Below are 23,590 nucleotides of genomic sequence, written 5' to 3' on the forward strand. Positions count from 1 at the left end.
TGGTGGATACCTATGACTTGGCTCCCCACCACTATCCTATAGGTTGGGCAGCACAGGGACCTAGGGGGTTCCATGTGGCCTCTCTCTGTGGACAAGCACCTCAAACTCAGAGCTCTCCTGAAACTGGGTCAGGGGCAGCCTTTTGGCCAAGGAAGTAGGAAGGATTGTTACACCATCCAGCTTACGCCATCTGGCCTGGCCCTCAGTGGACCAAGGGCAGCCCCAGGAGCAAACAGCAGTGAGTAAACAACAGGGTTGATGCCCTCTTCCAAAGGCCCACAGGCTGGGCAGAGGGAAATGGAAGTGAGGAAGAGATTGCTGGAGGTCTGGAACTGGCATCCTTGTACTTAACACACTCTGGAGAGAAGACCTATGACTCAAACCTAGGAAAGACAGAGGCCAGAGTGCTGGGTTGGTTTCCATGGTCCCAGCTCTGCCTCACCTTGAGCCCCTCTCTCCCCATGCCTAGCCTTTTCGACAGGGTCCCTCTCATCCCCATCAAGCCCTTTACCCCACGCACACCACACCAGGACTCACACTCACAATGCCTGCCCCGGGGGAATGCAGGCTTGTGGAACCTGCCGTGGGGCAGAGGAAGGCTTCTAATTGGCCAAGTGCCTGCAGGTGTCTGCCAATGAGAAGACTCACCAATAAGAAGAATCACCAGAACCCTGAAGCCCAAATACAGAAAGTGAGAGGGGAAGTCGGGTGGGAACTTGGGTGATCACTGAAGGATGTGGAGAGGGAGGACAAGCCACAAGAAGCCATGCTGGGAGCCACCTGGAAAGCTCTGGTTCTAGGCAAGGCGCAAGAGCAGAGTCAGACCTCAGCACAGAAACTAGAGATTGCAACGAGCAGTGAGGTCTTCCAGCCGTAGACCATGTGGCGTCGCAGGGCAGCCCAAGAAAGCTGTCCTGCAGGGTGCAGGCTGGCCAACGACCTGGTGCCCTCGCACCACCCTGGCCAGGCCACGGAGGGCTTGTAGGAAAGGGGCTCCCTCGGAGCATTAGAATGTATGCGTGAAGGGTGCAGAGCTCGGAGCTCAGGCAGCCCTATGATGTCCCGGGATTGAATGAGTGTGCAAAGTACCAGCAGAGTGTGCATCAGCCCCGAGCAAGCGTGGTGCGCCGCTCAGTTTCTGGCGTCCCACCGCGGGCCCGCAGACAAGGCAGGAGGCAGGCTGTGCAGGCCAGTGGCCGCATGGCAGGCAGCACCTCTGCTGACCCCTGGCCCGGGCCTCGGGGCTCGACTGAGCAAGTGGTGACTAGGGACTCAGCCCAGCCCTGGGGGGCTTCAGGCTGCCCCCATCATGCTGCTGGCCAGGGCGAGGGGTCTGGACACGCATGAGTCATAGGGGAACCTCCTGCGGAGACCGGGGAGTACAAGCTGAGTGTGCAAATGCAGGGCCAGGACGGGCCACCACTGCTCCCACTAGGCGGAGGTGCAGGTGCCCCCCTCACGCCAGCGGCAACCCGGCCTCCCCTTGCCGACAGGCTGTCCGGTTCTGTGGCTTCAATGCAGCCAGGGCGAGATCAGACTCACTGTCACACGGTGGTTCCCTTTAAAACAGCGACATCCGTCATTACCACGTCACCATCATTATTTCCAAATATTCATGGGGTGCTTATTATGTGCCAGGCACTGTTTGCTGTAAGCTCTTTGCTTGTCCTCAGTCATCCATCTCTCCCATCAACTCCGAGAAAAGGGGTGGTGCTCTATTTAATGCTGCTTTAAGACCTGGGGGAAATGAGATTTTCACTGGATGCAAAGCAAAGGCAGCCACCTGTCCCCATGAGTGAGCAGGAGAGGTAAGGGCTTGGCCCGGGGTGAAAGGGGGCAGGCAGGGATACTCCCCCTTTAAGCCCTGTGTGATCTTGACCAGCCACTCCCCTTTCTGTGCCTCAGTTTACTCATCTATAATAGATGAGGCTGGCTTCGAGGAGCCTGCCTCTTACTGGCTCTATTCCCTCAGCTTTTGTCTGGATTGTTCTAGTTGACCACGTTTCAGGGAGGGCCGCTCCCAGCCCCACCCATCTTCTGGGCTGTCTTAAGCATTTGCATCCTAGGAAGTCTCTGTCTTTGTCTATCTTTCTCTCTCTCTCTCTCTCTCTCACTCACACACACACACACACACACACACACAGAATCCCCAGGTCCTTCCCTCATCGCCCCTCCAACACTGGCAGCCTGTCCATTCCTGTTAGGAGCTGGGCCAGACAAGGCTTGACTCAGTAGGAGCCAGAGAAACCCCATAGTCTGGGCAATCACTATGCTAAGACTCTCCCCAACCCCAATTCCCTCTACCCTTACCTCACCGGCTCCCCACCCCTGGGCTCCAGGCCCAGAGAGCACTGGCCTGAGGTCGACCCTCCAACTGCCCCCCTTCTGCTCTCCCTAAACCACCTACACTGCTGGTCTCTGGGCCTCCTGCTCTACTGTCCCTCCCACCCCCGCCCCCCCATACACACTCAGGGCTGGGCCCTGAGCCCTGGCCTTACCGACCCTCTCTCCTTCCCCCCCACCCAGTACCGTGCCATACCCTATTATGCCCTCCCCTCTTACCCTTTGCTAACCAAAACTCATCTCCAGTTAAAATCGTTCCTTGGGGTTCAGGAGACAGCAATCACCCTCCCCCAAGGCCTCCTCAGCCCATCCTAGGGTCTTTGCTCCAGATTCCCAGCCCACCCCCACTCCACTCACCACATACCCCCCCAACTCCCATGGCAACCCAAGGCCTGGAGGCAGGAAGGGCAACTAGAGATGGACACCTCCTAGCCCAGTTATAGCTCTTGTGGAGAGCCAGGGATACTCCCCCGGCCACACCAGCGTGTCATCCAGAAATGTGAAAACAAAACCATTTAGAGTCACTCCACATCAGCCACTGAGCCCCCTGCCCCTCCCTGGCTCTGGGATCGGGATCCTGTTCAGCCTTTTGCCCACATTCCAACCTTTCTACATCTTTTCAGACCAACTTTTATCTTTTTTATTCCTCCCTGGATGCAGGCAGATGGGAATCTATATCCTGACTCTATCAATTACTCACTTGCTGTGCAACATTTGGGAAGTGACATAACATCTCTGAGCCTAGAATGGAAATGCTGATACCATCCTCAGAAATGTTTTGGTGAATGTGGGGGAGTGAGTAATGAATGAGAAAGCACCCGGGTTGGATCTGCTATATCGTAAAGCTCAGAAATATTTGTTCCCCTCCCTTTCTCTTCTTCTTGGACTGAAGCCCTCCCTGACCCCACCCTCTTTCATCAGGCAGCCCGTGGAGCGCTCCTGCACCCTTTCCTTTGAGAAGACCTCCCAGACCCTCCCACCCTTTGGCCTCCAGTGGATTTGGGAGGGGCAAGAAGTGAGATGGGGATGGAGGAAATAAATTTGCCAAAGCTCTGCAAGGCGGGGAGGCGGCAGGAGACAGGCTGTAAAGTGAGAGGGCTGGTGTGTGTATTGGAGGAGTGGCTCCCACTCCGCCCACTGGCTGACCTCTTGGGTCAGGTCGCTTCCCTGGGGGGTGGGTGTGAGCCTGCAGCAGCTCGTGCTCCCTGATAATCAGTCTTGACTCCTCCCCATCCACTGTCAGACTTTCTCTGAACCCCAGAACCTTCTGGGGGGGCAGGGTCTGACCCTCATGGGCTAAGTCACCCAGGCTCCTTTGGCTCCTGGTTTGCTGAGGCTGAGAGAGCAAGTGGTGGGTGGTGCAAGGGGAGAGAAGTCAGAAGTCAGGGTGTCTTCCTCCTCTCCCAGCAGGCCCTGTTTTTGGCAGTGCTGTGCTCCCCGCCTAAGGGCACGGCGCCCGTCCGGCTGGCCCATTTCCCAGGGTAGGGACACTGGCTGGGTTCTAGTAAGAGCTCCCCCTCCCACCCCACCCCTTCAGGACCAGAGGTGGTGATGACTCCCCATGGTAGCTAGTCCCTGGAGCTGTGCCATCACCTAGACCTGCCCACACTCTCCATGGTTCCTTCATCACACTGTCTGCAATGAGCCCTCAGGAAGTGCCATCTGCTTCCCACAAAGACCCAACTGATCCAAGCACCCAGTTCATCAATTCCCCACCACACCCCTCCCTGAACCAAACTGCAGCCCAGCTGGGAGATAAAGGGCCAAAACACTGAATTAAATTCCTGAGGAATCAACCCATCCTCCCCCATCCAGGAGAGGCTCCAGCTCTCGCTCAGGGTATCAAGAGTGGAGATGCAGGCCGGGTGCCAGGCGGGCCCCATCACCTTGACGGTGTCTCTGCCTGGCTGCTCCCCTCAACCATGTTCTGGGCCCTGCAGAGAAGTCAGGGAAGAAAGGACGGACCCTGTTCCTTGTGGGAAACTCCTTGTCAGACTGGGAGCTCCATGTCTTCCCCATCTGACAAGGTGCTCCCTGAGTGCAGGGGCTGGTCTCACTCATTTGTTTTCTTATTATCCCCAGCATCTAGCTCAAACAGCAAACAACTCCTCAGTGCAAACCTTAGAGACACAGAAAAATGCAAAGCGTGACCACCACCACCCCCATCTGGTAGAGTCTCTCTAAAAGGCCCACAACCCAGTGCAGCTCATATGCTGTAGGTGGTCCAGAGCTGGTCCCTGGAGCACTTGTCCCTCTTGCCAACTCATACCTGTATACCCTTGGGCAAGTCCCTTTACCTTGGGGTGGCCAACTGGTCCCAGTTCTCTGGAGATTGTCCTGGAAAAGTGCCATCTCGAAGGACACTCCTTAATCCCAGGAAAAGCAGGACAGTTGTCCGCTCCACTTAACCTGCCCATGCCTCAGTTTCCCCCTATGTGCCAATAGCACTATCTGCCTCAGGAGGAAGGCTGTGACGTAGATGGAATGAGTTCACGCAAATCCAGAACCTAGGAAGCACATGGCACAAAGTAAGCTCTAGATGATTGACCTTCGTTGTCTGTGTTTCCCAGAAGCAGAACAGGGGGCAGGCAGGATTTGACTGTCAAGTAGCTGATTTGGAAAGTGGCTCCAAAGAGCACCAGTAAAGAAGTAAACCACAGGAAGTAAACCCAGAGAGTTGGAGGATGGGAGAGGGCTGCTGGGCAGTCGGGCTCCACCTCACTGCAGAACTCTGGGTGGAGCGTGCCTCAGAGCTGCCCGTCCTGAGGGGCAAGGAATTGGAGGCATATGACCCTCACTCCCATTTCTCTCCTCTTGAGGGCTGTGCCTCCCCAGCACACGCGGCACAGAAGTCTGCACAGTACGTGGCAAAGGTAAGCACAGAGCGGGCAAGGCACTATCGCCACGTATGTATTAACCACACTCACAATGTGCAGCAGACACAGGAGCAGAGGAGACACCTGCCCAGATGTGGGGAATGGGTCAGAGCAGGAGGAGGTGTTTTCTGGGTGAGCTTTGAAGCACAAGTACAAGTTTTCCTGGCAAAACAGGGAGCAGGACTTGCACATGATGGACTCACAATAAATATTTCAACGAATGCCAAATACGTCAAGAAAGATTCAAGTGCTTGAATTAGTGGGCCCAATTAGATGGTGGGAAGGCGGGACGCCTGGTGGCTCAGTGGTTCAGCATCTGCCTTTGGCTCAGGTCATGATCCCGAGGTCCTGGGATCAAGTCCCACATCAGGCTCCCCACAGGGAGGCTGCCTCTCTCTCTGTCTCTCATGAATAAATAAATCAAATTTTTAAAAAAAAGATGGTGGAGAGGCATGGTCAGTCAGAGGAGGAGGTGATGCAGTCAGATGCCTATGGGCATCAGGAGAGGCTGGATCAAGGCACGAGGACCTGAGCGGGTCCCCCATTGACAGGTAAGGAGGAGGGAAGGTAGACCATGTGGAGGAACCTGAAGTGCAAGGCAGAGAAGCAGGAATGGGTAGGGCTAGAAAGGAATGCCAAAGAACGGGAAGGAGGGGGAAAGAAGGGGAAGGAGGATTTAGGGAAAGGAAGGAAGAAAGAGAAGGGAAGAACTGAATTTGAGGGAGGAGAGAAAGAGACACAAAGACATAGAAAGCCCAATCACAGGGGTAGAGGGAGAACCACAGAGTCCTGCTCCACAGAGGTTCAAGGAAGAGAGTGAAAACAAGGTTGTATCAAGTTCTCAGGTGCTGAGTCTCGCCCAGAGTGGAGTCATGAGCCGTCGGAAAGGCTTCCCAGAGGAGGTGAGCCTTGAACCAGGAGCTGCTGTGAGCCCAAGAACAGGACTTTCATGGAAAGAAGGCTGCAGGGGCCCTGAGACTGAGAGGGAGCAGAGAGCAAGGCACCTCCAGCAAGCCAGAAGGAGGGCGGGTTCCAGTGGTTATTACCGGAGCTGCACAAATATTGTTGTTTTGACTGGTAGTGGGATTGGTTTATTTTTCCCCAGGAACCACAAGTGTGATGCACAGGTTCATTTTAGAACATGACACCACCGGAAGAGCAACAATCTTTGGCCTTGCCTTTCCCACTTCTGGTGAGAGGCACACATGTGCGCACACACACTTGCATACGCGTGCGCGCGCACACACACACACACACGAGTCATAAAAAATAACCCAAACCACAAATGTTTAATCCACCAACGCCAAGTATCTGCTGGAAATATCTCAGTTGTCGCAATGCTAAGAGTGTTCCACTTTTTTTTTTATATGCAAAGCACTTGCAGCAGTGCCTAGAATATAAAAAACCCCACAAACATCTTCACTATTATTGGGAGGCTGGATAGCTCAGCGGCTAAAAGCATGGACACGCAGCCATATCATCTGAGTTCAGAGCTCAACTCCACTACTCACCAGCTGTATGACGGTGGACAAGTTGCTTAACCTCTCGATTTGTTCATCTAATGTGGGGATAATTAATACTACCTCATTCAAAGGGTTATAAGAGATGTGTTAATACATATCATGAGCTTAGAAAATGGCCTAGCTCAGAGTCAGTGTCATCATCACCATCACCTCTTGTCCATGAAATGCCCAAACTCCCTGAAGCCTATACCATAGACTCCCAGCCCTCCTACCCCCCGCCCCCCACCAACCATATCCTGGCTAGTAGGGCCCCAGGACCAGGAGGGACAGAGAGAATGGGTGATCCCGTGCATTCAACAGGAAAAGTCAGATGTCCAGAAGCCTTGATTCCGAGATACTGCAAACCTCCGCCTTCTACCCGAAAACTACCTAACGACATCCAGGGCCTGACACCACAGCTACGCCCCTCTCCACCCATCCCCTGCAGCAGCTTCCTAGGAAGAGGGCAGAGCCATTTCCCGTCTGGCAGAGACTCTGCCTGTAGCAGCCAAGCTAGGTTCCAGGGTCGGGATGGCAGACAAACTAAAGCTTGGATCTGGTCGGGTTAAATCTCTCTTGGTGGCAGGGTTTGTCTGGGGAGAGAGGAGGTGAGGGTCAGTGGGCGCTGGTTCCAGGCTTGGCTTGGAGCAGTAGCTGTCAGACTCGACTGTGCATCCCATCCCCTAGAGGGCTGTGCAAACACAGGGTGCTGTCCCGATCCCTGGAGTATGTGATTTCTAGGACAATTTGCTTTTCATACAAGTTCTTATGTGGAAGCTAAGCGACTGGTCCAGTGAGTTCACTTTAAGAACTGCTGGGTTAGGAGCTTGAGCCTAGATGGCTCTTTGTCTGAATCCCAGTACTACTCCTAGGAGCTGTGTGACCTTGTTCGGGTCACTTAACTTCCTGGCCTCAGTCTTCTCACTTTGAACACCAGGACCCTAATACCTGTCCTCAGGATGGCTATGAGGATTCCAGAAGTACATGGAGGCACGTGGCCAGCACAGTGCCTGGCTCCCAGTGGATAGACACTGTGACTGTTGTCATTATCCCTCCAGCGTCTGGGACTGGTGGTTTTCCTCTAGCATCCACTCTTGCCCAATAATGCACCCCTAATTATTAGACAGGCACGTGGCTGCCCAGAATAAAGACTTTATTTCTCAAGTTCCCTTGAGGCAGTGTGGCCTTATGATAACAACTAAGAGTTGTATACTAGATGGGATGTTGTTTTGCTACTGAAGCAGAGATGGAGAACTAATGGAGAAATGCATTTATTTTTCATATGAAGGTCTAGTAGGTGGTCTGTGGCCCTTCTACATTGTTGCTCTATCATTCTCAAATATAAGACCTTCATCTCATCATATAACGTGGCTGCTCCAACTCCTGCCATCACATCCACACCCCAGCCAGTGGGAAGAAAAGAAAGGAAATAGAAAGGTCATACTTGTTCCCTTTCAGGTCGCAACTAGTAGGGGTAAATATCATTTCTACTCATATCACATTGTTTGGAAGTCAGTCACATGACCACATTTAACTACAGGAGGCTGGGAAATGTGCTTTTCAGCCAATCAGCTATACAACCAGTTAGAAATGCCATTACAATGTCAGAAGGGGTGAATGGCCATGGTGTTGGCAACAGGATAGAGTGTGCCCAGCCTCTAGGAATTGTCCTTAAAGGAAGGGAGTATTTCCTTTTTCAGCCCTTACTTTTTGCTGTTGGAATATTCCTGATGTGATGGTAGAAGCTTTAACGGCCCCTGTGGACCACGGGGTGAAAGCTGTGCTCAGGAAGTAGACCAACAACGTAGGAGGGCTGCATCCCTACCCATAGTGGCGCTGTCATACCAGCCCTGAGCTGCTTCCCTCTGGGTTTGGTTTACACGAGAGAGAAATATGTATTTACCTCACTTAGCCCACTGCTATTTGGGATTTTCTGTTCCTGGCAGCTAAACTCAACTGATGGTCTTCTTCCCGGCTAACTGAACTGCTCTTCTGCTAGCACTCCAGCTCAGCTTCCCCAAATTGTCAGTTGTCACATGTTCTGGGAAATGGGAGGGAAGGGGGGACTCATGGGACGTTCTGATGTTTTACTCAGATTTCAGCAGTGCACCCCTGGCCCTGGGTTGCTTGCCATCGTAGACTGAAAACCCGCCCTGAGTCTTCATCTTTTCCCTGGGTCTTTCCCCTTGGCGGGCTGACTCTGCCATGCTTTCCCACGCTCTGTGTGGGCTTGGTCACGTGACTTGCTTTGGCCGATGGGGTATTAGCAAATGAGATGCCCCCAAAGGCTCAAAGGGTGCTGCTGAGTTTGAGCTTCTCTCTCTACGTCTCTCTCTCTCTCTCTCTCATTGTATGTCTGGCTCTGTCTGCCACAGCCACGAGAACATTTCTAGGCTAACCTGCTGGAGGAAGAGAGGCAATGGAACTGGGCGTTTCATCTCAGAAGCTAGAACCAAGGCTCAGAGAACCTGAACTCCCCCCGGAGCACCTCTAGTATAAAACGGAGGAAGGAAAGAAATGCCAGCATCCTCAACACCGGCTATGAGCCTGGACTCATCAATTCATTTCAGCGAAGTGGTAATGCCAGGGGTTCCATCCGGTCAGACTTCTGTCCAGCCTCCTGCCTGGCATTAGAGCCTTGGGTGTCCACAGTACCCCAGAGTGCCCCCAGAGACAGCCCCGACACTGCTTCCCCTCACCCATTCCAGTGCAGAATCAGACGCCAAAGTATTTTTCTGTGAAGACAGACCTCTAGATTGTTGAGTCCAGGTGTGTTGGTCAGCTCATGTGACTATGACAAAAGACCGTAGTAGACTGCATGACTTACATACAACAAATTTATGTCTCACAGGTCTGGAGGCTGGGAAGTCTGACATCAAGGTGCCAGTGCATGGTGAGTCCCTGCTCCTGGTTCATAGATACATCTTCTCGCTGTGTCCTCACATGGTGGATGGGGACGGGGAGCTTTCTCAGGCCTCCTCTGTAAGGGCATTAATCCTCATAGCCAACGCACCTCCCAAAGCCTTGACCTCCTGACACCATCACGTTAGGGGGTAGGGTTTCAAGATATGAATTTTGAGGGGAAACAGAACAGTCAGCCCTTAGCTTCAGCTAAGAAGGTGTCTTCTAGCCTCATCTTACTTGTCCCTCTTAGCACGTTGACATGTGGCTACACTCTACTGGATTTCTTCCTGCCCACCTGGCCACGCTTTTCAGGTATAGCAGAATAGTCTGCCTGTCTTTATTTTTGCCCTTCAGTTATACTTTCTTCTTTTCCTTCCTTCCCCCTTCCTTTCCCTTCTCTCCATCCCTCTTTCCCTCGTTCCTTCCTTCTTTTCTTCCTTCTCTCCTTCCTTCCTTCCTTTCTGAAATGGAAGACAACTGATCTTCTTTGTCAGAGAAAGGATCACTTCTGGGGAACACTTACTACTCAAAAGTAGGCCAATCACATATCCATTGTTCTGAGCTTAGGGGAGTGTGTGGACAATTTGTGAAATCCTTAGAGATATTCACAGAGAGGAATGTGCTATACCAGTTACAGTAGTGACCTAGCCATGAGATCTGTGGGTAGATGAGACTACAGGGTTCCAGTCCTCTCTCACTCCATGCTTAACCTCAAAATTTAGCCTGTTGGGACTGAGTAGACCCCTGAGAGCATTGTCAGCTGCAGAAAACAGAGTTCCAGAGGGAAATACTGGAGTAAGGCCCTGCAAGTAGACCCTATGGAGCCTGGAAACTTTAACTGGAGTCCTCTGTGCCATCCCAGACCTCATGGCCAGCACTATTTTCTGTAAATGTTGGTTTTTCCCAAGGTTCATCCTGAGGCCATCTTTTTTCTCATTTCATATTTTCCCCCTAGGCCATCAAGTGCCTGCCAAGATTTCAACAACCAACCACAGCTTGACCTTTCTCAAATTTTCATCTCTAAACCAGTTTTCTCCTTTGAGCTCCTGAAGCTAAGCAGTTGAGATCATCACCTTCCAATCATCTCTTGGTTCAGGATGGCCACTTGACCTCCAACCACGTTGTCCATATTCACTAAGGAAGGAAGAAAGAGAGGAGAGATGCTCCACACTCCCCACCACTTTCAAGGAGATTTCTTAAAGATCCAGGAATACATTTGCTTATATTTCATGGGCTAGAAGTTAGTGACAAAATCATATCTCACTCCAAGGTAAGTTGGGAGATACAGTCTTTTAGCTAGACAACCAAGTGTCCAAGGCACCGCTGGTCTGGTCTCTACCTACCACATCAGCCTTGTTTTCTGTCACTGTCATATTCAGCCTTCCTTCCTCTGCAATGGTCACACTGACCTTCTCTTGGTTCCTCAGATAACCCTGGTTCTCTGCCAGCTGGCGTCTTTTGTATAAATCATTTCCTCTGCCTAGAACGCCATGCAGGCTCTCCCCTCGCTCCATCCCACATGCTCAACTCCTTACCCATCACTGCCATCTCCTCAGAGGCCTTACCAGAAGGAAGGCAGGACCCCACTTGAGACCTCACATCTCCCTGAAACTTTCTTCCACAGCACACACCATACAAGTTTATAATTACATATTTATTTTGTGTTTATTTCAATTCAATTCAACTCAACTCAACAGATATTTATGGAGTCCTTATTGTATGTCAGATACTCTTCTGCAGCGTCTCCTCCAGGTCCCAGTCACTAGCCCTCACGGGCTCTCTTTCTGATAATTTCTCTATATCTGCCATTTGCCCGTGAGGGACTGGGACCAGACCAGCCAGTAGACTTAGATAAATCATGAGTTGAGACAGTGAAGACTATAGTCTATCCATCCTTTCCAGGGTCTGAACCACCTGGTGGCAGCTCGGGCCATAGACAGGGGTGGAGAGCTGGGCTCTTGGAGCCTGAGTGCTGGATTAGCTCTGCTGCCCATGGAACATGAGACCCTGGGCCAGTCACTGCTCCTCTGGACATCAGTGTCCTCATTCATAAAAGGAGTAAGTTTCCCAGACTGGATGAATGTTCTCTGAAGAAATGGCCAAGACTTTTCTGAAAAAAAATCTATGTTGGGCTTTGGGTTTCATTCATTCGCCATTCATTCATACTCATTGACACATATTTCAAGTGTCTCCTCTGTAGCAGGCATGGTTCTGGAGCTGAGGAGTCACAAGGGACCCAGACAACAACAGAAATGGGGTCAAGGGTGCGAGCATGTCAACAGGCAATCCCAGTTCTGTGTAGAAAGGAGATTTCCACCTACAATCTTATGTTGGCAAGAACTGCAATGATCTGTATTTCATTATAACTCAATATCTATTTAGCGCCTCCTCAAATGGGGTTAAAAGGGAGTATATTGAGCAGCCCAGGTGGCCCAGTGGTTTAGCGCCACCTTCAGCCCAGGGCGTGATCCTGGAGACCCAGGATCGAGTCCCATGTCGGGCTCCCTGGGTGGAGCCTGCTTCTCCCTCTGCCTGTGTCTCTGCCTCTCTCTCTCTCTCTCTCTCTCTCTGCCTCTCATGAATAAATAAATAAAATCTTTAAAAAAAATAAATGAATAAATAAATAAAATCTTTAAAAAAATAAAATAAAATAAAAAGGAGCATATTCATTCTCTATTGCTCCTGCCTTCTCTTCTTTCATCAACTCCTTTCACTCTTTCCTCCTTTATTCTAACCCAAGAGAAATATTTTTCAAGCTAAGGACAGGCCGGGGGTCCAGGGCAGTCTAGTTACTATGGTTGTATGACAAAATACCCCCAAAATTTAGCAGCTTAAAATGGTCACATTTATTTTGCTCACAAAGCTGCAATTCAGGCCGACCCTGGGGAGACAACTCTGCTCTACCCCACATCAGTGAGGGTGGCTTGAAGGCTAGGTGGATCATCTACAGAGTCCCTGGCTCGCTGCTTTCTGGAATGGGATGTTGGCTGTTGGCTGAGACCTAGCACACCTACATGTGACCTAGGCTTGCTCACAACAGGCTGCTGGGCAGGGGTGAGGACTGAGAGTGGGACAAAGGCTGTACTGCCCCATGGGACCTCACTTGGGAAGCCACATGTGACACTTGCATTGCCTTCTGTCCATGCAGGCAGTCACAAACTCCCACCCAGTTTCAGTGGGATGAGGAAGTAGACTCCACCTCTTCTGGAAGAGCATGTGGGAAAGAAATAGGGCTGTGACCATTTTTTTGGAAAATAAAATCTACCATGCAAGTGGAGAGGAGACCTCTTTACATTTTTCTCTCCACCATTTTGTTTATGGTGGTAAAACACACATAACATAAAATTTACCACCTTAACCACTCTGAAGTGTACGACACAGTGGTATTGAATACATTCACATTGTAGTGCAACCATCCCCACCATGCATTGTCTTAGCTCTTTTCATCTTGTAAATCTGATACGCTGTACCCATTAGACAATAATTTCCCATTCTCTCCTCACCCCAGCCCTGACAGTCATCATTCTACTTTTTGTCTCTATGATCTTACTACTCTAAACCTCTCATCTAATTGGCATCATACAGTATTTTTTGTGTGAGAGTGGTTTATTTTACTTAGCTTCTTCAAGATTCAACCATGTTACAGTATATTGCATAATTTCCTTCCTTTTTAAGGCTGACTGATAGACCATTGTGAGGAGAGGCCACATTTTGCTCATTCATTCATCCATTAATGGACACTTGGGTTGCTTCCATGTTGTGGCTACTGTGAATAATGCTGTTATGAACACAAATATACAGATACCAATTGGAGATATTGCTTTCAGTTCTTTTGGGTAGATACCCAGGAATGAAATTGCTATTTCCAGTAATTCTATTTATAATTTTTGGAATAACTATAATACTATTTTCCACAGCTTCTACACCACTTTATTCTCCTATCAACAGTGCACAAGGGTTCCAATTTCTCTATAGCCTCACCAATACTTGTTGTATTCTGTTTGTTTGTTTTTTTATAGTAGGCCATCCTAATGGGTGTGTGGTGCTATCTCATTGTAGTGTAGGTTTGCATTTCCCTAATGATTCTAAAAATTAGTGATTTTGAGCGTCTTTTTTTTTTTTTTTTTTTAATGTTTCTCCTAGGGCAGCCCAGCGCAGCCTACGGTGTGATCCTGGAGACCCTGGAGACCCTGGATTGAGTCCCACGTCGGGCTCCCTGCATGGAGTCTACTTCTCCCTCTGCCTGTGTCTCTGCCTTTCTCTCTCTCTCTCTCTCTGTGTCTCTATGAATAAATAAATTAAAAATCTTTTAAAAATTCTTATAAAAAATAAATAAATAAATAAATAAATAAATGTTTCTCCTATTTTTTTATTCCTACATCCTTGTAGTTTCCCTAAGGGTTTAGACACAAAGGCCAGAGATTTTTCTGCTTCCTGTTTTGGCATGGCCCACCTCTGAGGGAATAGGATACCAGATAACACCACATAAGTATCATCCGGCTGCTGTGAGGAGAGGTGCTCTGGGACCCTGAGGAAGAACTTTCCCCCAGGCCTGGGGCATGGGAAGCAGAATGAGTAAGAGTAAGTATGAGTAAGAGTCAGACTGGTTGGGGGATGTGTATGGGGCACAAGGTTGGGATGAGGGGATAAGTGTTCTATACTGAGAGGGAACAGCATGTGCAAAGCCTCTGAAGGAAGAAAAAAAAAGGATGTCAGAGTCCAGAGGGAGAGGAAAGAGATGAGGATAGAGATAACCAGACCAGCTGAACTTTATCTGGAATCTAGGGAGAAGCCTTTAAAGGGTATTAAGCCAAAAAATGAGATAAGATTTTGAGATAAGACTCAAAGATTACTTTGAAGAAAATGTCAACAAAATGAAAATACAACCTACAGAGATGGGAAAGAATATCTGCAAATCAAATATATGATAGGGGGCTAATACCCAAAATGTATGAAGAACTCATACACTTCAATAGCAAAACAAAAACAAAACAAACACCACACAAATATTTTTTTTTATTAAAACAGGCAAAGATCTGAATAGACATTACTCCAAAGAAGATATACGAATGGCCAACAGGTCCATAAAAAGGTACTCAATATCACTAATCACCGGGGAACTGCAAATCAAAACCACAATGAGATACCTGTTAGAAGGACCTCACACCTGTTAGAAGGACCATCATTGAAAATGAAAGAGATAAATGCCGGGAACCCTATGCACTGCTGGTAGGATTGTAAACTGTTGGAGCCACTGTTTCCATACTGTTTTCACAGTGTAACAGTGCCTCAAAAAAATTAAAAATAGAAAAACCAAATGATCCAGTAAGTCCATTTCTGGGAATCTATCTGAATATATGAGTTATGAGCACCCCCGTGTTCACTACAGCATTAGGTACAGCAGCCAAGACACGGAAAATAACCTGAAAGTCAGATGGATGATGGGTAAAGGAAACGTGGTGTGCGGATACAGTGGCATATTACTCAGCCATAAGAAAAATTCTGCTATTTGGGATAACATAGATGAAACTGGATAGTTATGCTAAGTGAAATAAATCAGACGGAAAGACAAACACTGCGATCTTGTTCCAGAATTTCTTTTCCTTTGGTCTCCACAGTTCTGGGTCACGCCACTTCGAAGAAGGAAAAGGTAGACCAGATGATGAGCATTGGGCAGTGAAGCAAAGTTTATCAAGTGATGGCAAACAGCCCCCAAGGAAGGAGGGCACCCAAGAGGCTTGCCAACAGAGTTTCTAAGTCTAGGGGGTTTTATGGGCTCCTTGAGCTGTTTTGATCTGATTAACCCTCCCTGTGCCTGTCACCCAATCAGGTTTTGGTCATCTACCTATCGCGTGGGAAAGGGTGAAGACTCCTTCCAGGGTGGGGTAAATCCTTTTAAGGCTGGTTTCCTCCTAGGGTGCCCCGGGCCCCTTGTCCCTGCCTGCCTTTCTTCCCACTATCCTTCATTAATCTCACATGTGGAAATCTGAAAGAAAAGAGAAAGAAAGGAAGAAAGGATGAAAAAAAGGAAGGAAAAAGGAAGGAAGGAAGGAAGGAAGGAAGGAAGGAAGGAAGGAAGGAAGGATGAGAGGGACCCCTGGGTGGCTCAGCAGTTGAGCCTTAGGCTCAGGTCATGATCCCAGGGTCCTGGGATGGAGTCCCAAATTGGGCTCCCTGCAGGGAGCCTGCTTCTCCCTCTGCCTGTGTCTCTGCCTCTCTGTGTCTCTCATGAATAAATAAATAAAACCTTTAAATTAAAAAAAGAAAGAAAGAAAGAAAGAGAAAGAAAGAAAGAAAGAAAGAAAGAAAGAAAGAAAGAAAGAAAGAGGAGAAGGGAGGAAGGAAGGAGGGAAGGAAAGAAAAGAACTGAGAAAAGAGACTGGATTTGTAGTTACCCGAGGCAGGGGATAGGGGTGGGGGAATTGGATGAAGGCAGTTGAAGGACAGAAACTTCCAGTTAGGAGGGAAGTGGGCCCTGGCGATGTAAGCACAGCACAGTGACAACAGTTAACACTGACATAGAGTATGTTTGAAAGTTCCTAAAAGAGTAGACCCCAAGAATTCTCATCACAAGGAAAAAACATTTTTCTATTTATTTCTTTTTTATATATATCCATATGAGATGCTGGATGTTAACTAAACATTGTGGAAATCATTTCACGACATATGAAAGTCCAGTTGTTACACCGTCCACCTAAAACTTACACTGGGCGGTATGTCAATTATGTCTCAATGAAGCAGGGGGAAAATTAAGTGAAATGGATTTCAAAAGCATTTGGAGACCAGTAATATTGGGTCTTGGGACTGGTTGGACATAGGGAGGCGGGAAGGAGTACCTCCCCGGGCTCACGAAAGCTCCTCCCCAGGGCATGCACCCTCAGCCTCTGCCAGGAGCTGCTGCATCACACACCGGCCTGTCAAGTGGCCGGGCTTGGGGGCATGACAAGGCCTTCTGGAACCAGATATGGCACTCATTCCCAACTGTCCATGATTTCATTAACTGCCTCAATCTGTTAATGCAATTCCTCTCAGGTCTTGCTGAGGAAACAGAGTCAAGTAGCTTCTGGAAGGAAGAGCCACAGAGCCCTGCCACAGGGGAGCACCTACACCCTCCCCTGTTCACACCTCCAGGAAGCCAAGTGACCACTGACTTTCAACTGGAATAACTGGGTGGGAGAGGACAGGAAGGACAGGGAACCTTCTCTCTCTCTCTCTTTTTTTTTTTTTAAATTGTATTTATTTATTTGAGAGAGAGAGCACAAGCAGGGTGAGGGGCAGAGGAAGAGGGAGAAGCAGACTCCCTGCTGAGCAGGGAGCATGACACGGGACTCAATCCCAAGACCCTGGGATCATGACCTGAGCCGAAGGCAGAGGCTTAACCACCTGAACCACCCGGGCGCCCCAACAGAGAGCCTTCTTGCACAGCTGAGGCCAGGGGGGAAAGTTTTCACTAGGATTACACCTGAGGCCACGTGGGCCCTATGCCATTTGCCCTAGGCTCCCACCACTGGCCACCATTAAGCCCACCATTTTGCTTTGGCAGCAAAGCCAAAGGATAAATGTCCCCCATCTTCCTGGGACAGCCATTTGACTGAAAGAATGTGAGGAAAATAATATTATTTTTGTATTAAACAGAGATATGAAGGAATAGAACGCAAAATACATGTGTGGGTTTTAGACAAACAGGAGACTTGAGATCCTAACAGGGCTTTGAGTTGGCTGTTTTGAGCCAAGGCCCTTGGGGGAATGTGGTCTGGCCCCTTTGGGCACCATTCTGGTGGAAAAGTTCGAGAAAAATCAGTGTTCTTTAACAGCCAGTCTGAAGGTTGCAAAGAGTAGCTGCGGCTGCCAGGGACAGCTGGGTCTGGAAGGGACTGCCAGGTCACACAGGGGCTGCCCTCGGCTGCCCTAGGGCAGTGACCTCGGAGTCCGCGGCGCTGTAAGGGACGGCGGATGGCACGGGTGGCTGATGTTCACCGCCCCTGGCCCCTGGTTATCAGCATGGGTTCCTGTTACCCCGCCCCCCCGCCCCCGGGTTCAGCACAAGCCAGGTCTCTGGCCCTCAGCTCCCACTGCAGACAGAGCCCGAGAGAGCCGGTGGGACTTCGGCCTGCCGTCAGCAGGAGGAGGCAAGAGGGAAGCCGGCCAGGCCTCCCACCGTCTGTTTGGTCACCGGTTTCCTCCGCAGTGTCCAACTCTGCCACCTTTGCTCCCCGGTCGATGAGTACCTGAGTGGTTCGAGGCTAGAGCGGGACCAAAGGGCTGGGGAGGGATGGACTCAGTGTGGGAGTGTGTGGGAGAGGATGAAGAAGACGTCGCAACCCTCTGTGTTCTGACTGGGAGAGAGAAACAGGCCAGAGGCAAAGGAACATGGGAGAGAAATGAGAAACTTTATGTCCTTAGAATCATCCTCTGATGTCAGAGGAGCCCAGGAGGCCACCTAGCCTGTTCCTGACTATTGGTGGGGCCAAAAGCTCCTCTGAAGAGGCATGCAGTGATCCCTGGCTATGGGGGGCCTGGGTGCTGAAAATGAGAGCTGACTATACCCCTCGGAAGCTCCTGATGGAGGGGAACAACAGTCCTAACCCCAGGGAGCCCCAGGCTAAGGGGTACACTCAGCCCTGCCCTCAGGGAGCCCCAGTCTGAGGAGGAGACCCTGGCTGTGCCCTAAGAGACCCCCAGCCTGGTGGGAGTATCTCATTAGGGTCCTGCAGAGGCTCTTGCCTAGCTCACCACAGGTGCTGCTGGGGCTTTGCTTCCAATTCCTGTAAAGAGAAATGGGAAATCCCAGGAACTGAAACACTTTTAATCACCCTCTTTTATTGCCCTTCCCTGGGTGACTCAGCGGTAGGAAAATCACAGCTCCGGAAAGAAGAGAACCGAGAATGAAAACCAAGAGAGAGTGATGAGACACAGCCTCCTCCGCCAGCCCGTCTCGTCCTACAGCAGCTGCTGGTGACCAGTGCAGAGCTGCCACTGAAGCTGCTGACAGAGCCATGGGGCGGGGCGGGGGGGTGGTGCACACCACACTACACCCAGACCCCAGGGACCCCCACAGCGGGGTTGGGCCTACATCGAGGCAAGGCCAGTGCACAGAAGTGAAGGTCTGCATGGTCTGAGGGTGGTCAGTCACTGTCCAGTGCTTTTGATTCCCTCCCTTTCAGGCGCCCACTTGCCCCTCAGCCAGAATGCGCCCCTTCCTCTCTGGTGCCCCGCACCTTGCTCCACTTCGGGCCCATCTGACCCCTCAGAGCTGCCATCACACCCTCTGAGCCTCCCGGGCACTGCTGTCACCTGACTGATTTGTGGTATGCAGGGGCTTGTGATCTTTCTTCTCCTCTCAACCCTTAAACCCTCAAGAATACATGTTGTGCAGAATGGGCCCAATCCTCAGGAAAACATGAGAGAGAAGAAAGAAGAAAGAAAGAGAAAGAAAGAAAGAAAGAAAGAAAGAAAGAAAGAAAGAAAGAAAGAAAGAAAGAAAGAGAGAGAGAAAGAAGAAAGAAAGAGAAAGAAAGAAAGAAAGAAAGAAAGAAAGAAAGAAAGAAAGAAAGAAAGAAAGAAAAGAAACGAGAACCCAAACCCAGTTTTCTTGATAGAAGCAAGAGGGCAGGAAATATCTAGCCCCACTGCCTTTTCTTGGGAGAGTGGGAGGGAGATACCTTCCTGAGCTGAAAAGGCTCTTAGAAATTTCCTGAAATTGAGGCTTAGCCAGGCCAAGGGGCCTACCCAAAGTCACCAGAAACAGAGCCAAACTTGAACCAGGATCCACTGTCTCCCTCTCTCTGACTGATCCTCCACCCTTGTACCTGGACCCTGGGCTCTGGGTCAGCCTGACACCCAGAGGGAGACACACTGTTCTGTTCTCACTCCAGCGGGGTGGGGCGGTCTGGCCGTGGCAATGGTGGATTGGCTCTACCCAGAGGGGGCACATTTCATCACCAAGAAAGTCTGGCGAGGGCTTGCAGCTTCTGCGCCCAGGGAAAGCTGTGCTTTGCCAATAATGAGCCACTTGGATCCCCCATCCCAAATATCATGCAAGTGCCCAGGACATTCCAGTCCTGGCAGCAGGGAGTGCAGGGCCACCTGGGTGCCCTTCACCTGCCAGGGCAGCTCCTGGGCTCACTCTAGGCTGGGGGTCCTGGCATACGCTACTCTGGAGGGGTCCTGTCCAGTCTTTCCCACTGACCCCCAATGGCGACGGTGTTCGGAGATCATCATAAAAGTTACTGTTTTAACTTACTTTGCCTGTCACTTCACAAATAGTTCCTCACCTGAGCCTCTTAACAACCCAGTGAGGAGGTACTGTTATGACCCCCATTTCACAGAATGAGGATACTAGGGCCCAGAGAGGCACAGTGACTTGCCCAGGTGATACAGCTGGGCCTGCCCAGCTCCAAATCCTTGCTCTTTATCACCACCGGCCAGTGCCCCACCTGTTGCCTCACCCCTCAGATCCATCTTAAGGAGAAAGCCACCCAGAACCCTGAGAACAGGAAACAGACTGGATAAATTACAGAATGGCTGTGGGCGCTAGGAGGTGGGTGGTGGTGGGACCCCCTCACTCAGCCCTAATAAAGGTGTAAACTGGAAACCCATTTGGAGTCTCCCCTTTGCCCACTTTCCCCTGCTAGGAAAGAGAGGGGGCAGAAACCGGCACTTGACTTTAGAGAAGCACCCACTGGGTGCCAGCCCTGGGATGGGCACTTGTGAAATGATATTTGGCCCAGGGCAGGGCAGGTAATTTCAAAGTTCTTCAGTGTTTGAACCAGCTATTTGTAGGGCTGTTTTCCTGAGGGTGACACCCTCTACAGAAGGAGCCCAGGGCTCTGTTCTTGGCTCTTTCCTGGCCAGTCCCACACTTAGAGACCAGGATAAAGACACACCAGTCCACTTACTGAGCTTCTAGAGAGAGCCGGTGCAGAGTGAACTTACAAACACTGTGGAAAACAGACTCCAGATGGTGGTCTGCCTGGCAAATGATGAGTTTGGTGTTCCTACAACAGGCATTGGGCCCTACTGTGTGCCAGGCCCTGGGGAACCAAAGGGACAATGAAGCAACGTGCCCTTGATGCGAGGTGGGGGGTTGAGTGGAACCGCAGGAGCTGATGCCAGATTCAGAGGCTGCCCAGCCTCCAGATGATGCAATGATTAACCTGGTGGCAGGGGATGGGCAGGGGCGGGCATTTATTGGGGAAGGGCTTATCTGGGCTGGCTTTGAAAAGCAAATCAGAATGATAGAGCTTCCTGCCCAGGGAGCCATAGGATACATGTGACAATTAAATGAGATAATGGAAGGGAAAGTATCTTGAGACAGGATTAAAATACCCAGACTCTGAGGCCTGTTCTGCTTCCACAAGGGAGAATGCTGAGGCTCTGGGATGTGGGATGATTTATTTGTCTGAGGATGCCTCATATGACCGTCCAGAGCCAGTGACCTTCCTCCCCACTCCTCACTTCCGCCTCCACTGTGCCCAGTGAAAAACATGTTTGTACGGAGTTGCCCCTGGGAACTATTGCTCACCCCAAGATAACCCCATGTTACCACACTGCTCTGATATCATTCTTGCCAAAACAAAAGGTTGGGCCTTTTAGTTAACCCGAATGGCCTTATCTCATCTAAAAGCACGTATTCCACGAGATTGGGATTCCACGGAAAGAACTCTTTCACCTCCACTGTTGCCTTCAAGGGTGCTTTGGGAACCCCAGTTTAGGGACGTCTAGCTAGGTCAACATATCTGGTCACTGGCCTCCCACCAAGTCTTCGGGCATCTTGGTGATTCAGCCATTCAGCCATTCTCTGGTGATTTATTGAGCACCTAATACATGCTGGATTACAAGATTGAGCAAGGGGTACTCACATGGCCATGTGTGTGTCCACTTCTTTGTCACCTGGATGTACCTGTTCAGCAGGCCAGGTTCTCCAGGAAGCAGCTGCTGAGGTGGAGGTGGGCATGGGGAAGGGTCACGGTGGAGTGACTTCTGTGAAAGGAAACGGCAGATCTGACGGCTGTACACCAGCTCGTTGGGGAAACCGTGGTGCAGAGATTGCCTGGCAGGGGAGCCCTGACCAAGCTGGGCAGAAAGGGCCAGGCCCTAGAACCACTGCCATGCTCAGCCCTTGGCCTTCAAGGTCATGACTGGAGAGGTGAGGCAGTGCCTACAGCACATGCTCACAGGAGGGCTTAGCACTTTGTGTCCTGGGTGACCCACTCTCCACACCCTAGCCCCAGGCCCAGGGTTCTAAGAGGCTAAGACCTAGAGCTCTCAGCTCACCACACTCCTTGCAACTGGGCAGCAAGTCCTTTCTTGAAGGGGGGTCTGCACAGCCCATGTCCCAGTCTGCCACATTCTTCCATTTGACAGATGTTTCCTGAGCATCTCCTGAGTGCCAGGCTTTGGGGATGTGAAACGAACCAATCAGACCAGTCTCTGCCCTGGGGAGCTTCCAGTCTGGCACATCTCCCTGCAGGTGGCCGTGCGTCAGGGTCAGGGTGACCACGTGCCTGTGTTGGAGCAGACCTCTAGCTCTGGTTGTGCCTGTCCGTGTGCGTGCACACACTCACACACAATCAAGGGGGGCCTGGAAGGGTGAAGATTTTCAAAGAAGCTGTGGCTTCGTTAGAAATTTGAGATGACCAAAGATGGAGGAAGGGACAGCCTGACAGGCTAGCAGAAAACCCCAGGCGGAAGAAAGCGAGTCGGGGTGGCTGAGCCCGCCCATCCCTGGTGGGGCATTTCCATGCAGGAATGAGCAAGGAGCAGGTGACAGAGGGGAGGGCTCATGCAATCCTAGGCTGGCAGCTGGGCTCAGGGCCAGGGAGGAAAAATTTCTGCTTTCTTAAGAACCAGGGAGTGGAGGGAGGAGAAGGGACCTTGAAGAAAGTCCAAAGACCGAGAACCAAAGCTGGGCTGAGCCCTTCAGATAGGAAGGAGCAGGCTGGCGAGGGGAGGGCAGGGGACTGAGAGCCAGTGGAGGGCAGCATGGGCCATCTGTCACTTCTGAGAGGCATCATTGACTGAACCACAAGCACACTGCATTTGAATAAGAAAAAGAAATGGCAGGAACTTTGCATAGCATTTGCATAATTTTTAGGGCTCCTCCCCTAATTGAGTCCAGTATCCAGCCTAGAAACCTGGAGTCATGCTAGACTTCTCTCTACCTTTGCCCCCTCAGCTCTTCAGTCCCCAAAGCCAGTCTTCCTTTATTTTTTAAAACATTTTTTTAATTTAAATTCAATTCAATTCATCTAGTCTAACACCCAGTGCTCATCCCATCAAGTGCCCTCCTCAGTGCCCATCACCCAGTTACCCTATCCTCCCCCACCCCATCCTCTTCCCTTTCTGCAACCCTTTGTTTCCCAGAGTTAGGAGACTCTCATGGTTTGTCTTCCTCTCTAATTTTTCCCCACTCAGTTTTCCTCCTTTCCCTTATTGTCCCTTTCACTATTTCTTATATTCCACACGTGAGTGAAACCATATAATGTTTGTCCTTCTCCGATTGACTCATTTCACTCAGCATAACACCCTCCAGTTCCATCCGCGTCGAAGCAAACGGTGGGTATTCGTCTCTTCCGATGGCTGAGTAATGTTCCATAGTGTGTGTATGTGTATATATATATAAACCACATCTTCTTTATCCACTCATCTTTCAAAGGACATCGTGGCTCCCTCCAGTTTGGCTATTGTGGACATTGCTGCTGTGAACATTGGGGTGTAGGTGTCCCATCATTTCACTACATCTCTATCTTTGGGGTAAACACCCAGTAGTGCAATTGCTGGGAACTGTCTTGCACTGTTGGTGGGAATACAAGCTGGTATAGTCACTCTGGAAAACAGTGTAAAGATTTTATTTTTAAGTAATGTCTACACCTAATGTGGGGCTCGCACCCACAACCCCAAGGTCAAGAGCGCCATGTGCCACCAGCTGACCCAGCCAGGTGCTCTGAGACCAGTCTGCCTTTT

General features: G+C 50.4%; 2 long non-coding RNA genes across 3 annotated transcripts in view; one reads left to right on the forward strand and one right to left on the reverse strand.

Moving 5' to 3' along the window:
- LOC121498012 overlaps positions 1-22,919 on the reverse strand; it is a 36,754-nt gene extending 13,835 nt beyond the window's left edge. Inside the window, exon 1 of the long non-coding RNA XR_005989591.1 lies at positions 21,487-22,919. This is a non-coding gene — a long non-coding RNA (uncharacterized LOC121498012). The remainder of the gene's footprint in view (positions 1-21,486) is intronic.
- On the forward strand, positions 8,871-13,900 carry LOC121498016. 2 transcript variants are annotated; one of them, XR_005989594.1, is made up of 4 exons: positions 8,871-9,298; positions 9,573-9,614; positions 10,581-10,895; positions 13,769-13,900. It is a non-coding gene; the product is annotated as an uncharacterized LOC121498016 (long non-coding RNA). The 2 variants fall into 2 exon arrangements; XR_005989592.1 differs by having other exon boundaries at positions 8,871-9,614.
- Positions 22,920-23,590: the final 671 nt, after the last annotated feature.

Source organism: Vulpes lagopus, chromosome 1 (assembly GCF_018345385.1).
Source record: "Vulpes lagopus strain Blue_001 chromosome 1, ASM1834538v1, whole genome shotgun sequence".
Lineage (NCBI taxonomy): Eukaryota > Metazoa > Chordata > Mammalia > Carnivora > Canidae > Vulpes > Vulpes lagopus.